Here is an 18,052-nt window from a genome sequence, read left to right on the forward strand (position 1 = left end):
AGAGAACAAATGAGATATTCAAAATGATAAATGGTGTGAATAAAAATAGCTGTGGAGCAGGTACATCCTCTTTGTGGGGCATTCTAGGATGAGAGGTCATAGTCTTAGGATAAGGGTGAATAATTTTAAAACAGAGTTGAGGAGAAACTACTCCCAAAGGGTTGTGAATCTGTGGAATTCACTCCCCCAAAGTGCAGTGGATGCTGGGACAGTGAGTAAGTTTAAGGAGGAGTTTGACAGATTTTTTATTGGTAATGGGGTGAAGGGTTATGGAGAGAAGGCAGGAAACTAGTGGGGAGGAGCACATCAGCCATGATTGAATGGTGGAGCAGATTCGGTGGGCCAAATGGCCTAATTCTGCTCCTGTATCCGATGAACTTACGAATCTTTGGTCCTTGGAGAATGGTTATGCTATGAGACATAAGAGACAGAATGTGGGGTGGGCTGTGGAGATGTTCACTGCATTGCACTAACAGCCTGGTTCACGTTATTATTACAAAGTAATGGTAATGTTACCTACCTGGGACCAAGGCAACTTCGCATCCCTGGAGGGGTGGTCTTGGTCTTCTCCCACAGGGCAAGTGCATCTTCCTCGGAGAGGGCAAGGACATGTATAATGGGTGCCTTCTACCTAACTACCCAACATTGTTTCACCTTGTTATGGGCTGTCTTCTCATATAACCAAAGAAAGGAGTGAATATATAAGTTGCAAATGGACGGCACAGCTGGTGCAGGTGGGGAAAGGTGTTGAGGTGTTCCGAGAGAAGGGAGGTCACACCACAGAGGGCATGTTGGATTAGTGGTGGGGGCATATGGAGATAACGCTAGCAAGTGAAGGAAGGTGTTGCATTTAGATTAGATTAGACTACTCACAGTGTGGAAATAGGCCCTTCGGCCCAACAAGTCCACACCGACCCTCCGAAGAGCAACCCACCCAGATCCTCACCTATATTTACCCCTTCACCTAACACTACGGGCAATTTAGCATGGCCAATTCACCTAACCTGCACATTTTTGGACTGTGGGAGGAAACCGGAGCACCCGGAGGAAACCCACACAGACACGGGGAGAATGTGCAAACTCCACACAGACAGTTGCCTGAGGTGGGAATTGAACACGGTCTCTGGCACTGTGAGGCAGCAGCGCTAATCACCATGCAGCCCAAACTACCTAACTACCTAACACTGTTTCACCCTATTATGAGCTGTCTTTAACACAGGAGTCGACAGAACATGAGCACCGTTGGGAGCTGGGTGTGACTACAGAGTTAGAATGAGTGCAAGGTAGATTCTGGAATTTACTCTGGTGGAGCAGAGAATGTTGTTCACCTTTTGCAGCACTGCGGCCCAGTCCTCCTCCTAGAGATTTTAGTGATCTGGGTAGTGATCTCCAATAGGTCTGGGAGCCTAAACTCCTCTGCTGATCCTTGGCGAAAATAATCCATCTTCTCTCAATCACTCTGTCCATAAGAAACTCCAGATCGCTCTCTGAGAAGGGTGAAGACAGCCTCCACTTCTTCGCCATCCCTCCTGACTCCTTCAATGACTGAGCAGGATAGCTCCATGACAGCACTCCTCCAGGTTCACTGTGGGCTTTGGAAGATGGTGCAGATGCAAGGGATGCTGGTCATTGGTCATTGACCAATTACTCCAGGAATAAGGTGTGGTAAGATGAGGCTGAAATCAGGTGTGATACATCTTTGAGGCTTCAAATGCCAACTAAAGCAGTAAGTTTCTTAAAAACATCAAGTAAACTCACTCAGCCTCACTGGCCAAAATACTTCATCAAACTCAACACAACTCAAAATGAGCCAAAAACCATTCAATTCAGCTCCCCACACTTCACCTGCACTAAACTTGCTTGCTGACTGTTAAAACATGTTAGGCCTTAACTACATGATTTCCCACACTAGTGTTCACCATGTCATGACATTGACAATGGCCTAATGATCAAACTCTCAACTGGGAATGGAAAGGGGTAAATGCCGGAAGAATGTTCCTGTTGGCCAGGAAATCCCAGTTAGGGGTCACAGTTTAAGGATACAGGGTAGGCCATTTAGGACTGAGGTGAGGAGAAATGTCTTCACTCAGACAGTGGTGAGCCTATGGAATTGCTTGCCTCAGAAAACAGTTGAGGCCAAAACACTGAATGTTTTCAAGGAGGGGTTAGATATAGTTCTTAGAGCTGAAGAGGACAGAGCTAATGATTAGATTAGATTAGATTAGATTACTTACAGTGTGGAAACAGGCCCTTCGGCCCAACAAGTCCACACCGCCCCGCCGAAGCGTAACCCACCCATACCCCTACATCTACATCTACATCTACCCCTTACCTAACACTACGGGCAATTTAGCATGGCCAATTCACCTGACCTGCACATCTTTGGAGTGTGGGAGGAAACCGGAGCACCCGGAGGAAACCCACGCAGACACGGGGAGAACGTGCAAACTCCACACAGTCAGTCGCCTGAGGCGGGAATTGAACCCGGGTCTCTGGCGCTGTGAGGCAGCAGTGCTAACCACTGTGCCACCGTGCCGCCCATGATGTGAAAGTCGGAGCAGGAGGCTGAGTTGGATGATCATATAAATGGCAGATCAAGCTTGATGAATTGAATAACCTCCCCCTGCTCCTATTTTCTATGTTTCGAAGCCCATTCATGAGTATTTTTTTAAAATAGCAAAACCATTTAAGTTACAAACAGATATCAAAATAAACAACTGATTGTATAACTTGCAAACTCACAGCAAATAAGGTCACAGCAGTAAGTGTACAATGCATGGAGTTTTAAAGGTGATTCTGTTAAAGGCAGGGTAGATATAACATCAGTCAAGCATTATATTTATTTCTTTATTGCACAAGCCATTCAGTTTAGATTTACATCAATCTGGAGCATCTGTTCTGTTCCTGCTTGAGACAGGGGAATGATTTCCATTCAAATATTAAGTCAGATGATCCTCAGGTCATCTTTTCCTGCCCTTGTATCAGATTTTGCCATGTGAAAACGTCGATTGGAATATATGATACCAAATGTGTAGGGGAATGACTCTGAAACATTATTAAGGATGTGATAAGACTTGTGTACAAAAAAACCCAACAATCTATCAGTTAGAATCAACAACATTTCACACTGGCAAACTAAACTTGAAAATGTTTTAGAAATATTGAAGTCAGATAAATTTATATTTACTGATAGCTGAGGTAATATTAGCTGTTATTCCATCATATCATCAATCTAACTCTGTCGTTCTCCTCGTTCATTCATTTCACACCAGGAGCAGATAACAGACAGATTTTCTTTTCAATAATGTAACAGATTTGTAGATATTATGACACGGTTTTCTCTCTATTCAATAAGATCATGGTCTGGTTTTGGTTTGCATTTCACTTTCTTCCCTCCTTTACACAGCCCTGTGTGTGTGAAGTCCTTCCTGGCATTATTCCTGAACAACTTAGCTTGAACTATTCAAACTAAAGACACATTATTATGATATTGAATAGCAGAGTAGGCCCGAGGAGCCAAATGGCCTCTTTCTGTTCCCCATTTCTGATGATCTTATGATTTTACATTTGTTATCACCAGTTAGTGAGACTTTACCAGCTCTCCTCTCTTAGTCTCTTTGGTTCTCACGATCAAAGGTTTGAGTTCTTTTTTGTCAAGAGGCTATGGTCTTCCCTAATTAAAATATGGTTAACCATTGTATTCTGTGTTCTCCTGTCAGAGGGATTAGTTCTGCTCTGGCAGGAGGATGTTTTGAAGTGTTGAACATTGTTGTGAAGAAGGAAACTTGGCAGCCAATTGGCATGCAGCAAGCTTCCACCATCAATAATAAGGTATAAAACCAGTCAATTCAATGACGTAGGGTGAGGGAATAAAACTGACCAATAAACTGAAGCGAAATCCACTGATCTTTCAACAGCACCGTGGGATCCTTTAGCTTATGCAGAGTGCAGACAAGAAAGAAAATATCTATATCAAATCTGCATAACGATTTGAGCCGAGGTGTTTTACTATCACTTAATTTGGAAAAGGTTGTGTTTATTTTACATTTCCTGACTCAGTGCCAACTCATAAACGTAATTTAGTATTTAACCAACTTAGCCAACTTTAGGGATCATTTAATGAGTCAAATATGAAATGTACATCTTTAATCTGAATTAACTTTGTCTCGAACCTACCTCTAATAACTTCCACAATCTATTTTGTTTCCCTTTTCTGATCCTTTCTTGAAAGAAATGATTTATTCGGGCAGCTAGGTCCCTAAGATATGACAGTCTCTGACATCTTACTTAATTCCTCAGAATATGAGTTCTCTGACTGGGGCTGTAAATTTGGTCCAATCTAGGAGGTTTGTCCAACAGATAAGAACAGAATATGAAATGTCCTGTTCACTCTGAGAGCTGGCTCTGAGGGAGCTGGATCAGTAGCAAAGACTCTCAATGTGTAAATAAAGGATGACTTGGTGACAAAATACTGGCTATTGTGGAGTTACTTCAATCTACAACAGAATCACAATGTCAAAGATTCTTCAACTCACTTCACACCTAATGAAAATGTTCAACAAAAAAAAACTAAAATTCACTTTATTTTTAATGCCACTAGTATGTACCTTCTGGGATGCTTTCAGTAGTACCAAGAGTTCAATGTTTAAGTCTCAGAGACATCTTGTACATACAGCAATTCAACGCTTGGTAACAGTAAGGCAGATGTCAAAATGCTGTCTTTGCAAAGATAATGATGGTAATGACAGTAACAGCAATGGTTGGTATTTTTAAAATGCTTGTTCAAGGTCTATGGACATCACCTGCTAGGGCAGCATTTATTGCCAATCCCTAATTTCCCTCGAGAAGTTGGTAGTGAGATGTTTTCTTGAATCACTGCAATGCATATAGTGTCTGTACTACTGTGATGTTAGGGAGAGGGTTCCAGAATTTTGAATCAGTGGAGTGAAGGAACAATAATGAAGTTCTGTGTCAGGAGGTTGGGTGGCTTGGAGGGGAACTTACATTTCATTTTACCCATACATCTACCCTTCAACCATTATCATTGCTGTACCACTTACAAATGCATATCAACAAGGCTCAGTGATTTTGGCTAAGAAATTATTGCAGTGGAACCATGAGTCTTAAATAATTTGGTACACTTATACAGTTTTCTTAGCATTGGGCACTGCATACAGAATGCGTCAGAATCTATTATGAAACAATTTAGTATTTCAATCATATCTAGGGTGCGATTTATGTATACCATAAATACAGGAGTAGAGTTTTAAGCTAATCTGACTTGTATTGCTTTTATTGGAAAAGCAATCATCCAGTATGGATGTTCACTACCTGTCGGACTCAATGCTTCACATGTAATGAGAATACATTAGATTCATAAAAGATTTTTCAAGCTTCCTGAGAAGGTCCATTGCATTTAAGATGTAAAACGTATTGGCCAAAAGCACAAACTGATACTTAGCGCAGTACTTATGTCAACAATGGTTGCATTAAGTAGATTGAAATTCAAAGATAATTTCTACATCGCTCTCTCTCTTTCCCTGTCTCTTCAAGTGCTATGGCAGGGAAGATTTACTGTAGTGGCATGTAGTAAATCAATCAAAACATAGCCTAGCTTCTACTTTTCAAATTATATGGTGAACTCAACACTTCATAAACCAATTCCTTTGGAGGTGTTTCCAGCAGTGTTGCAGTACATTGAAATATGTTGCTGTACTTTCAAAAAAAAAATTTACAACCAAGGTATCTGCTCAATCCATCAAACCTGTCCTCACAAGTTAGCTAAGGTGCAGTGAAATGGCCAGACGCATATGTGGACTGACAAAAAAAGTATTGTTTGATGATCAGAGTTACCAGAAATTTATTCATGGATGACAACAAATTGATTGTAAGAAAGATGGAACTTTGAAAAATTGTAAGGAAAATATTGGTGCCAGTGGTGACACTGTCTTGATGACCGAAATGTTGTTTGGACTAGGCTAGAACTGATGAATTTTATCAGAAGGAAAGCAATGTTAAGTCTATTTCCAGATATAAATTATTCAGAGCAGAGATCAATAGTAATAAACAGTCATATATGGAATGAGCTGGAATGTATGAACACAAGTTTTGAGTCAAAGTTTTTAATTGTTTCCTATTTAACATAGGAGCAAATCTATTCAAGATAATTGGGTTGAAAGGACTTTGATGTGAATGCATTAAACATATAGTTCACTAATAATTGAAAAGGTTCAATTTCAAGGAAATAATAATTTAATTATGAATAGCTAATGAGTGAATTATAGTGGGATCGAATTGAAGTTAATAGTAGTTCAAGATCGTGTATCGTGAGTTGGAAGCAGCATTATTTTCTTCTGACACTGTCAGAATAATATACATATTTTTAAAGTAGTTAGTCTACTTTGTTTATCGATTTTTGATTTAATGGAGTTTTTCTTTGCTTGATATTTGCATTAACTTCATGGATACATTCTTTAGTTTTCTTATGGTAAAAATTATAAAAAACAGAAACAGTTCCACTGCCCTGCGGAACTGCCTCCCAGAATGGTAATAAATTAACATAATAACCACCCTACAGCTCTTTCTGGAGAGTTACTGGCCTCAAAATGGTGACTATGGAAATTTGTCCCATGTACTTCAAAGTCATTGAACATGAAGCATTCTAGAGTATTTCTGGAGGATAAGTTTATGAAGACAGAGTTTAATGAATATGCAGTTGAACCTGGGAAATGGGTTATAATGTAACTATGAGCGCTGTAATCATGTGATAGGGATGCTGCTTGAAGGTTGGAACTGATACAACTCAGACCATGGCTTCTGTTGTTATACTATCATGTAATTATGACTAATAAACATTGTTTAATGAAATACTTTGAGGTTTAACCTGAATTTATCTGAAGATTCGATTAACCTAGACAAAAACAGTATTGAAGGGTTATATGAGCAGGAATCTCTTGCACAGCTCACAGCCTGAAGTACAATGAACAAATGTGACAACGCTTTGAAACTCTTTCAATTGTCAAGTTCATAAAATGTGAGATATTAATCTAGAATAATAAATACATTAAAAAGGTAGCTCTTTCTGCTGGAGTGTTTAACAGGTGACTGATCCTAAGGATCATCTGTTCTCAGTACTGTTAAAAAAAAACCCATTATGTCTAATCAATGGATTAGGGTTCAAAACCCAGATCTACTGGATGGGAAGTGACTGGGATACAATAAAGCTAAGATTGACACTATGTTCATCCTTAACTAATTCAGTGCGGAATAAAAGGAATACAGAGGTGTTTATCCAGTGATCCCTTTGCCATTCATCCCTACTTTTTCCCTCATTTGTCATTGAACATTTCTATAATGTCCTGAAGTCAATCTGCATTAACACAGTGCACCATTGGTGAATGTGGTGCACTGTGTGACTTCAATGCATTTGGATGAATAGAGTGAAATTACTTATCTTCCCCTTTACAAACACCTTTGCAAAATTTAAACTTGTCTGTAACAAGCCCCAGTTATTTTTGTTTCCATTGGGAAGGAAATAGCCCGTGAAATTGCAATATTTAATTCAAGGGCAACGCTGTCAGCCATGTCTCCATGAGACTGCCCCTTGGCAACTTGGAAAAATTACAAAAATTGTGCTGATTAATACACATGGGAGGTACATTAGAAATAATCAAATGTGTATCGGTTTACTGCTCTCTACTACAAAGGAGAAGTCATAACAAATAGAGATCATTCAACCATGCAGTTCCACCAACCCAGAGCCCCTAAACATTTATTCTTGCATGAACTTTCCTTTCAAAGCACCAGTTTATCTCTTATCTAAAAAATAAATACTGGATTAATTACTGGGTGATTCTGACTTCCCAGTTGGAAAGGTAGAATAGAGATTCATTCATTAACAGCCCCTTGAGGAATTCCAGGATTGATTCTCTGAAATGCACCACCTCCGGAATCACCCATTCTGCTGAAGTTCTTTCCCTTCTCAGTTCCTCAGTCGTCCATTGACCTTCCATTTGAGGTCGGAGTGGGCTTGGAGAGCAATCTGTGTCACCTCTCCCCAGCCCACCTCTTATAAGATTCCAGCCCAAAGATGATGTAATGCATGTGGATGTGTCAAATGACCGAATTCTCTGCTGGCAAAGCTAAAACATGGTTGAAAATCATGCGTAGCTTATGTTGAAACTGGCTTGCTTTTGTAGATTTAAAAATTCATCTTATTGTCACAACTGAGAGTAAACTCAAGAGTCAACCAGAGTATAAGAATGAGAATGTTAATGATGATGATGTAACTCTGACATCAACAGTCACATGCCATCAAGACCTTGAGAGAGGTAGAATGGAAGAACAATACCAGAGAGCTAAAAGACTATTCTATACATTAGTCTGTAAATAAGAGACAACTAAATCTCCTGTGAGTCAGGCAGTAGAGGCAAAGATGGAGTGAATTCAAAGGAGGGGTAGTCTAACTAAATAGAGCAGCTTCAAAAATGCAGGAAATGCACCCAATGCCTAGATTTTATAAGAGGCAGCAGAATCTATGAAGATGGAACAACATAGGATTGAAACTGTTGATGTACAAAACATGAACTATATGTGGTTCCACAATCATAGGAGTATCCAGTTACAAGATAAGGAACTTGCCAGCCTTTCACAATGGCTATGAAGTTGTTTGTAAAGGTGGAGTTTGACTGAAGCTCATAATATAGAGACAGAGAAGGTCTCTTATTTTGTGTGCAAGAACAGCCAGAAGCCAGGAATATTCAGTGTTGGTAAATTGTGAAGAACTCTGTGTGGAATGAAGAGCCATGGTTAATTAACTGTCACTGATGCAATATTTTACCATTCTCTTCATTAAGGAGACTCGCTGGTCAGTGAAATATATGTCCTGAAACCAGATTGTGATCTGAAATCATTGTTCTCTTTTTCAAATGATTGCATAGTAATTCCCATGAGCTGCTCTTGTTTCTGCAGTCATCAAAGAGTGCACTCTCCTTTATTAATTTTGCTCTGGCAGAGATAACACTGCCCAAATCAAATTAATTTCCACCAAGGCATTGGGCACTGAACTTGACAATAATTCCTTGTAACTACGCTCGTCGCTTAGCTAGCAGAATGCAATATGCAAATTTGGTCATGAATGAAGTTCGACTAAAGAATTATTCCAGACATAGTTAGTTTCTATTGTTGTCTGTGCATGAGTGATGTGGAAATCACTATATTATTTACAACTGTTTCACTTCTATATACAAAAATACATAATATATACAATGACATGTGTCATCTGTAAAATGCGAAAATTCATATTTCCATACTCAGCTTTTAAATTTCGAAGTCCACCTTTGTAATGTAAGCTACTGAGGTAATCCTTTCATGTTGCAATTATGATTTCCTATCAGAAGTAGTGTAGAGATATGAATGGGGTTTAGCTTGAAATGGAGGCAGCTCAAGTACACTTCCTGACCAATACCAATACTCAAACTTAGATTGGAGACAGATAATGTAAGGCTGAGAAAGTAAAAATTTGTTGGGAATTGGGAAAACTTTTCATTGTCTGAAATTTTACCCAATACAGAGAAAGATGGCAGTGGTTGACAGATGTCAATTATTTCTACCCAAGATCATTATTGTATGGATTCCTCTGGATAGTTTCCTCAGTTTAGTCATCTACAGCTTCTTCATTAGTGGCCTTTTCTCTAACCTAAGGAGAGTGAATCATAACTGATCGTGGGATTGTATTTTCTGGCAACTTGAAGCATCCATACCTAATTGCAGCAAGACATGAATGGATTGTGCCCTTGGTGGATAGGATCAAAGTAACATTATTTGCCAAACAATGACCTTATTCCCACAAGAAAGAATCTGATCAGCTCTTCAATATTTGGTAGCGTTATCATCATTGAATTCACCACCATCCACATGCTACAAGTTACATTTAATCAGAACCTTAACCTCACCAGCTACATAAATACTCTATTTACAAGAGGAGATCAAGGGCAAAGTATTCTGCGATGAGCAAATCATTTCCTAACACCTCCAGTGTCTGTCTACCATCTACAAAAGCGCAAGTTTGAAAAATGATTAAGTACGCTACTTGCCCAAAAGAGTATAGCTCCAATAATACTAAAGAAGCTCAAAACCATCTCAGACAGAGTAGTCCACTGGACCAACACTTTAACCATTCACCCACTTCACCACATGACGGATGTTGAGGTTAGGGATAGATATTGGATTACTCCAGGTCAAGACAGCATAAGGAGGGAGGGAGTGTTAGGTATTCCAAAACGCATTAAGGTGGACAAGTCCCTAGGTCTGGATGGGATTTATCCTCAGTTACTGAGGGAAGCGAGAGAGGAAATAGCTGGGTCCTTAACACATATCTTTGCAGCATCCTTGAACTCAGGACTGAAGAATTACTAATGATGTCCCTGGTTTAAGAAGGGTAGCAAGAATAATCCAGGTAATTATAGACCGGTGAGCCTATGTCAGTGGTAGGGAAGCTGCTGGAGAAGGTACTGAGGGATAGGATCAATTTACATTTGGAAGAAAATGAGCTTATCATTGATAGGCAACATGGTTTTGTGCAGGGCAAGTCATGTCTTACCAACTTAATAGAATTCTTTGAGCAAGTGACAAAGTTGATTGATGAGATATCACATACATGGACTTCCGTAAGGCATTTGATAAGGTTCCCCATGGTAGGCCAATGGAGAAAGCGGGTTTGGCATGGAGTCCAGGCTATACTAGCTAGATGGATGGAGAATTGGCTGGGCAACAAGAGACAGAGAGTGGTAATGGAAGGGAGTTTCTCAAAATGAAGACCTGTGACCAGTGGTGTACCACAGGGATCCGTGCTGGGACCACTGTTGTTTGTGATATACATAAATGATCTGAAGGAAGGTATGGGTGGTCTGATTACAAATTTGCAGATGACACTAAGATTGGTGGAGTAGCAGATAGTGAAGGGGACGGTCAGAGAATGCAGCAGAATATAGATAGATTTGAGAGTTGAGCAGAGAAATGGTAGATGGAGTTCAATCCGGGCAAATGCAAGGTGATATATTTTGGAAGCTCCAATTCAAGAACTATATAGTAAATGGAAAGGCCTAGGGGAAAATTGATGTACAGAGAGATCTGGGTGTTCAGGTCCATTGTATCCTGAAGGTGGCAGCACAGGTCTATAGAGTGGTCAAGAAGGCATTCGGCATACCTTCTTTCATTGGACGGGGTATTGAGTACAAGAGTTGGCAGGTCATGTTACATTTGTATTGGGCTTTGATTCAGCCACATTTGGAATACTGCATACACTTCTGGTCATCACATTACCAAAAGGATGTGGATGCTTTGGAGAGGGTGCAGAGGAGGTTCACCAGGATGTTGCCTGGTGTGGAAGGCGCTAGCTATGAAGAGAGATTGAGTAGATTAGGATTATTTTCATTAGAAAGACAGAGATTGAGGGGAGACCTGTTGAGGTTTACAAAATCATGAGAGGTGTAGACAGTGTGGATAGCAAGAAGCTTTTTCCCAGAGTGGGGGACTCAATTACTTGGAGTCATAAGTTCAAGGTGAGAGTGGAAAAATTTAAGGGAAATATGCGTGGAAAGTTCTTTACACAGAGAATGATGGGTACCTGTACTGTGTTACCAGCAGAAATGTTAGAGGCAGGACAACAGCATCATTTAAGATGTATCTAGGACAGATACATGAATGGGCAGGGAGCATAGGGATAAAGATCCTTGGAAAATAGATGTCAGGTTTAGATAGAGGATCTGGAACAGCACAGCTGAAGGGCCTATTCCTGTCCTGTTATTTTCTTTGTTCTTTGTACTGGCAGCTCTGTGTACCCTCTACAAGATACACTGCATTAACTCAATAAAAGCCAATTGCACCTTCTAAACCTTTACCGTCTAGAAGGACAAAATAAGAATGTTTAAGAACGCAAAATCCCCTCCACAATCCCCTCCTGGATTGGACCAATACCATCATTTCTGTTGGTGTTGCTGGGCCCGAATCTGGAGACTCCCTTCTTGACAGCACAACGGATGTACCTACATCTCACGGACTGCAGCAATTCAAGATGGCAGCTGACCATCAATGACCTTACTTACTTTTCTTTCAGCATCCACTGCTTTTTGTTTTATTTTAGTGTCTATTTCAATAGATGGTACCTTTAATTTTTATTCGTGCATGTCATAAATGGGACAGCTTGGGCACAAGTTGTGCAGTATCTTCACAATTGATACAATGCACTGCACATGAGATGTGTGGGGGGATAATTGCTCACCATCATCACTTGAGAGGCAATTACGGATGGACAGCAAATGTGTCCACATCCTTTGGGTGAATAGAAAACAAAAGACATGACAACAGGATTGCATAAACCTGGCCTATAGTAGGCTTTTTTTACAACAGAAATGTACATTCGTGGTAGCAAAGATACTTAAGTAAAGCCACATGATGTTCAAATATTTTTCACTTTCACTTGGTACAGTCTCACCATCTGTCAAATATTTAGAGAAATGTAGAACTCCTGATGCAGTTTTTATATGGATCAAGCAGCATTATATACACACTGCTCACAACCCACGTGTATCCCAGTCCAAGAGACAATTGAACAAAGATATAGCATCCATAGGAGCCCTGAAAGACTACAATACAAAACTTAGCCTTATCACAAACCAAATGCCATGTCTCTTTTTACCCAATCTATTGGTAATTATTCTGAATTACATTTATTCAGCTGATTATTGTGTATCTTTATTGAATTGCTTTCCACTACATTAGGGCCATCAAAAACAAGAGGTTGTTTATTCCATATCAAATCTTCTGATACCATATTTAATAATGCATTTCATTATGGAGAAACCCCGTAAGAATCATCACAGGAATATTTCTGCTCTGTAATTACTTGCATGGAGTCTTGACAGATTGTCTGACAGTAATTTGTATTTATTATCATTTGAAATGGAGGATTGGCATTCCAAAGTGATATCTAGTGTGATATATCGAACATGAGAGATACACATTTGTCCTGCATTGTGTTATCCCATTCATAAAATGCTCATGATTATAGGTTTCCAATCAAAGGAGACATGGTGTGCTAATAGAAACTAAACATTAGCTGGGAACACTGGTTTAAGGTGATGACGGAATGTTTAAATTATCAGATTGATATGACACAGCATCTATTTAAAATACAAAGCCCTGGTCATACTTTAATCTATAGTCTCTATTGAGTTGTTTTTCTCTCAGCTAGATCAATGGTACAGAGTGATACCCATGCCTCCAAGCCAATACTCCCAGTCATTTCTACATCGATTGGGCAGGTGAGGGTAGCATTGATCATTCCTGTTGCATGCAATAGTATATCATAAACATTGTTTAATTTTCAAAACAATGATCATTTTAGTGACAATCTCATTCTTTGACTCTATGCTGAAAGACAGGACCACCCACAGTGCTGCAGTCACTAAAATATGTTGAGTAATGAGGCAAGTTTCAATCCCACATTAGCTGGAGCAGGAATCATAACCAGAGTCCCCAATATTGGCCATCCGGCCAACGAAACCAACCAATTCCCTCAGAGTTGCCATATCAAATGCAGGCTTACATACATACTGATGGTATAGATGCCCAGATTACTTCCAGCACATGTCTGACCAGACATTTCTCCTGTTAGCATGTATTGGAAGGATTTGCAAATTATTCAACCGGTTAGACATATATCCTTCTTGGTTATGAAGTATTGGAATTCAATTTTAACCTGGATCTTCTGGTTCAGTGGAAAGGATTTTACAAGATCTTATATTGCCTTTGTCAGGCTAATGCTAAAGGGTGCCTTCATCACCACCAGCTATGAGAATGTCATAGGGGCTTGGTGGGAAGAATATTTTAGGATAGAGTCATAGGATACAGCATGGAAACAGACCCTTTGATCCAACTCATCCATGCCAACCAGATATCCTAAATTAACCTAGTCCCATTTGTCAGCACTTGGCCCATATCCCTCTAAACCCTTCCTATTCATATACCCATCCAGATGCCTTTTAAATGTTGTAATTGCATCAGCCTCCACCATTTCCTCTGGCAGTTCATTCCACATACCTACCACCTCTATGTGAAAAAGTTGCCCCTCTGGTCCCTTTTCATTATTTCCCCTCTCACCCTGAACCTATGCCCTCTAGTTCTGGACCCCTCACCCCAGAGAACACTTTGTCCATTTATCCAATCCATGCCCCTCAAGATTTTATAAACCTCTATAAAGTCACCCCTCAGCCGCCGACACTCCAGGGAAAACAGCTCCAGCCTATTCAGCCTCTTCCTGTAGCCCAAACCCTCCAACCCTGGCAACATTCTTGTAAATCTTTTCTGAACCCTTTTAAGTTTCACAACATCCTTCCTATGGATGGAGACCAGGATTGTACACAATATTTCAGAAGTGACCTAACCAATGTCCTGAACAGCTACAACATGACCTTCCAATTCCGATTCTCAATGCTCTGACCAATAAAGGAAAGCACACTGAACGCCACCTTCACTTTCCTATCTACCGGCACCTCCACTTTCAAGCTACATTCCAGGGTCTCTTTGTTCAGCAAACACTCCCCAGGACCTTACCAATAAGTGTATAAGTCCTGCTTTGAATTGCCTTTCCCAAATGTAGCACCTCACATTTATCTGAATTACACTCCATCCACTCCTCAACCCATTGGCCCATCTGATCAAGATCCTGTTGTATTCTGAGGTAACCTTCTCCACTGTTCACTACACCTCCATTTTTGGTGTCACCTGCAAAATTACTAACTATACCAGGATCTTACATGAGAAAACCTAACATCGAGATCTTCCTCACAGTTTCTATAAGAATACGTATCACATTAATGTTACATCACATTAATGCTGCAATCATTCATCTTGTTTAAGGTAAGAACCTCGTCTCATTCAATCTACTGAGTAATTTTTCTCAATCACATTAGACAAAACAGGCCCTTTAAATCCCTACCAAAAAAAGAGGCCGTCAGCAGCACAATTACTAGTGAGCTCATCAAGCATGTTGTGAGCACTTGTGAGGCTTTATCTTAATCTCAGAGAAGATACATTGCACTAATTGTGAAGACAGCATGAGAAATCACCTTTCAGAGTGGAAAGAAGAAAATTGGAGAGCTACTTTAATGCAATGTAGTAAATAAACACTGAAAATGATCATTCTTTGAGTTGATGGGTTGTCTGGTTTAATAGTTCCTGGCATCCAGTTCAGAAAGACAGCCATTTTAATGTAAGTGCAATGTGCACTTTAAACAGCCATTTGATTTTAGTAATAGTTTCTGTGATGGCTTGACTCAAATGCAAGTCACTATTTTTGATGGCAAAATAAAACTGCATAGAGGCTGGTATCCTGTCACCAAGTCACCCTATATTTGCACATGAAGTGTCCTTGACTCTAGCACTGCATCTTCAACATCAGCTCTCAGAATGAACAGAACCTCTGATGCCCCTGTTTATACCTGTCAGCTTCACTCCCTGATTGGACCAGATTAACAGCCCCAATCAGGGAACTCATATTCTATGAGGCCCACCTGGCTGACTCTGTCACAATCCTTACATCCCTTCCCCTCTGTGTCTGCAGACATAGGCTTGATAAAGATCTTGGAGAGGCTTCTAGGGCATTTTAGCACCAGGTCAGATCCCTCTGACTTGGTGTCTGATACAGGCAGTGTGTAATGCATGGGCACTCGTCTCTTGTGCCAGAAGCCCCTCTATAGAACTTCACTTCCCTCTTTCGGCAGCAAAGGTGTCAAGGCAGTTACAATCCAGCATGTCCATTACTGATTCTGAGGACTCTTCAACACTTGACAGAGAAAGTGCACCCCAAGGGTTGCAACTGGTCCGAGGGGCAGAGCACATGTTGCTGCTGCACAGTTTGAGAATTTGTGGCTTTCATATAGTTCAGGTGCTTGTTCAGGACCATTGCACCTACCCAAACTTTATATGTCACAGGACCTGACCTCGTGCCAACCATGCGTCTTATCCATGCAGGGCCATTCCTGTGGCTCTTACACCAAAGCTCATCCCCTGTCTCTCCCGCCCAGCAGAGTCTTGTGTCTGACAGCAACATTCCTGTTTGACCACCCAACCGCCCACCTACCCAGGTCCTGGAAAATCAAAACTAACCTGGTGTGGAGTCTTCTCCCCATTAGCAACTCTGCCGGTGTTATCCCTGTAGTTGCATTTAGGTGGTTGTGTAATCAAATAACAGCCATAAGAGCTTGGTATCTAGCAAGGCTGTAGGCTGTTTCTTCAAGCCTGCCTTGAAGGTTGGACTGTTCTTTCTGCCAGGTCATTAGATGCTGGATAGCATGGAGCTGTCCTTATATGCTGAATTCCATTTGACTTTCAGAAATACCCAAATTCCTTGCTGGTAAACGTTGGCCCAATACCTGTGACCAACACTTCTGAGGCTCCATGTGTTGAAAAAGATGCACACAGTTTTTTCTATCATTGTCCCTGTGTTTGACAATCAGACTCCATGCACATCCAACTACTTTGAGTGGGTGGCTACAATGACTAAGAATGTTGAGCCCATGAAAGGGCTAGCGTAGTCAATATGTAACTGAGTCCTGGTTATACCTGGCCAGTGTCATGGGTGTGGGGGCACTGCTGGCAGTAATTTCTATCCTTGTTGGCACCCCGGGCACTGCCCCACCACCTCAGGTCACTAATTATTTAGACCATGTTCTAATAACAAGGAAAACAAATAGGAAACACTTAGAGAACTTACACAAAGCCCCAAGGTGCTTGTCCAATGTGAGCGTACATGTCCCAGGCCTCCCAGAAGCTGCACTCAGACTTGGCCACCCGACATAACCTCTTGCCAATATCTTCAGTTTGGAGATCCCTGGACGAGCTGGTGGAGTCACTCCCCACAAAAATATAACATCCTCTACTGGGAGCTGGTCTCTCTGGGTTCAAAATAGTTTCAGTTCTAGTTGTAATGGCCCTTTGGTTTCTCCCATCATCACCAGTCATTTCAGTTTTGCCAGGATGGAATCTTTCTGTATCCAAAGTCTGAGATCGACAGCTTTGACTGGGACTGTGCCCAGAAAATTTAATACCATTGCAGATTTTTCCATTGGAGGTGCTACCTGAGGTGTATGAGTTAATGGGAGACAGCTCAGTGCATCCGCATTTGCTACTGGGCTCTTTGTAGTTAACTTACAATTAAAAACACTAATATTAGAGCCCACTGCTGAATGTGACATGAAGCTATGAGTGACACAGCCTTGTTCTCTTTAAACAAATCAAGTAAAGGTTTATATTTCATTATTATCATAAATTTTCATCCATAAAGGTATTAGTGGAACTTCCTGACTCCAAATGTGACCTGAAAATGTGTTGCTGGAAAAGCACAGCAGGTCAGGCAGCATCCAAGGAACAGGAGAATCAACGTTGTGGGCATGAGCCCTTCTTCAGGAAATTGGATGCTGCCTTGGATGCTGCCTGACCTGCTGTGCTTTTCCAGCAACACATTTTCAGCTCTGATCTCCAGCATCTGCAGTCCTCACTTTCTCCAAATGTGACCACCAATCCTTCACTCTCTATCTGGACATATCTACACTCTGCATTAGCCAAAGTGGATACGCCATTGGACATTCCTCTCCCTTGGGCCACCTACAAGCTAATACCACTCTGATGCTGTGCGGGCAGGCATCACAATGTCAATACCAGAACTTTCTTGGCATCGTAGTGTGTCAACACCTGAGAGGATGAGAGCTGTTGCTTTACCTCATTGAAAGCTCGGGCTTATCTATGCAAGGCTGACCCTTCTTTAGGAGGCCAGGTTATATACAAACTTTCCATCATAATTCACCAGCCCAAGAAATGACCTAAACTCCTGGACAGATGTGGGATCTGGGGCAGCTTTGATCGTATCGATTGTATTTTCAACAGATGTATCATGCTCTTGTCAACTCTGCAGCTCAACACAGATGCTTCCCTTCTCAGGCATATGTTCACTTTGGAAAAATACCTTAGGACTATGTCTAAGTTCTCTAAGTGT

The sequence above is a fragment of the Chiloscyllium punctatum genome, chromosome 39, assembly GCF_047496795.1.
Source record: "Chiloscyllium punctatum isolate Juve2018m chromosome 39, sChiPun1.3, whole genome shotgun sequence".
Classification (NCBI taxonomy): Eukaryota; Metazoa; Chordata; class Chondrichthyes; order Orectolobiformes; family Hemiscylliidae; genus Chiloscyllium; species Chiloscyllium punctatum.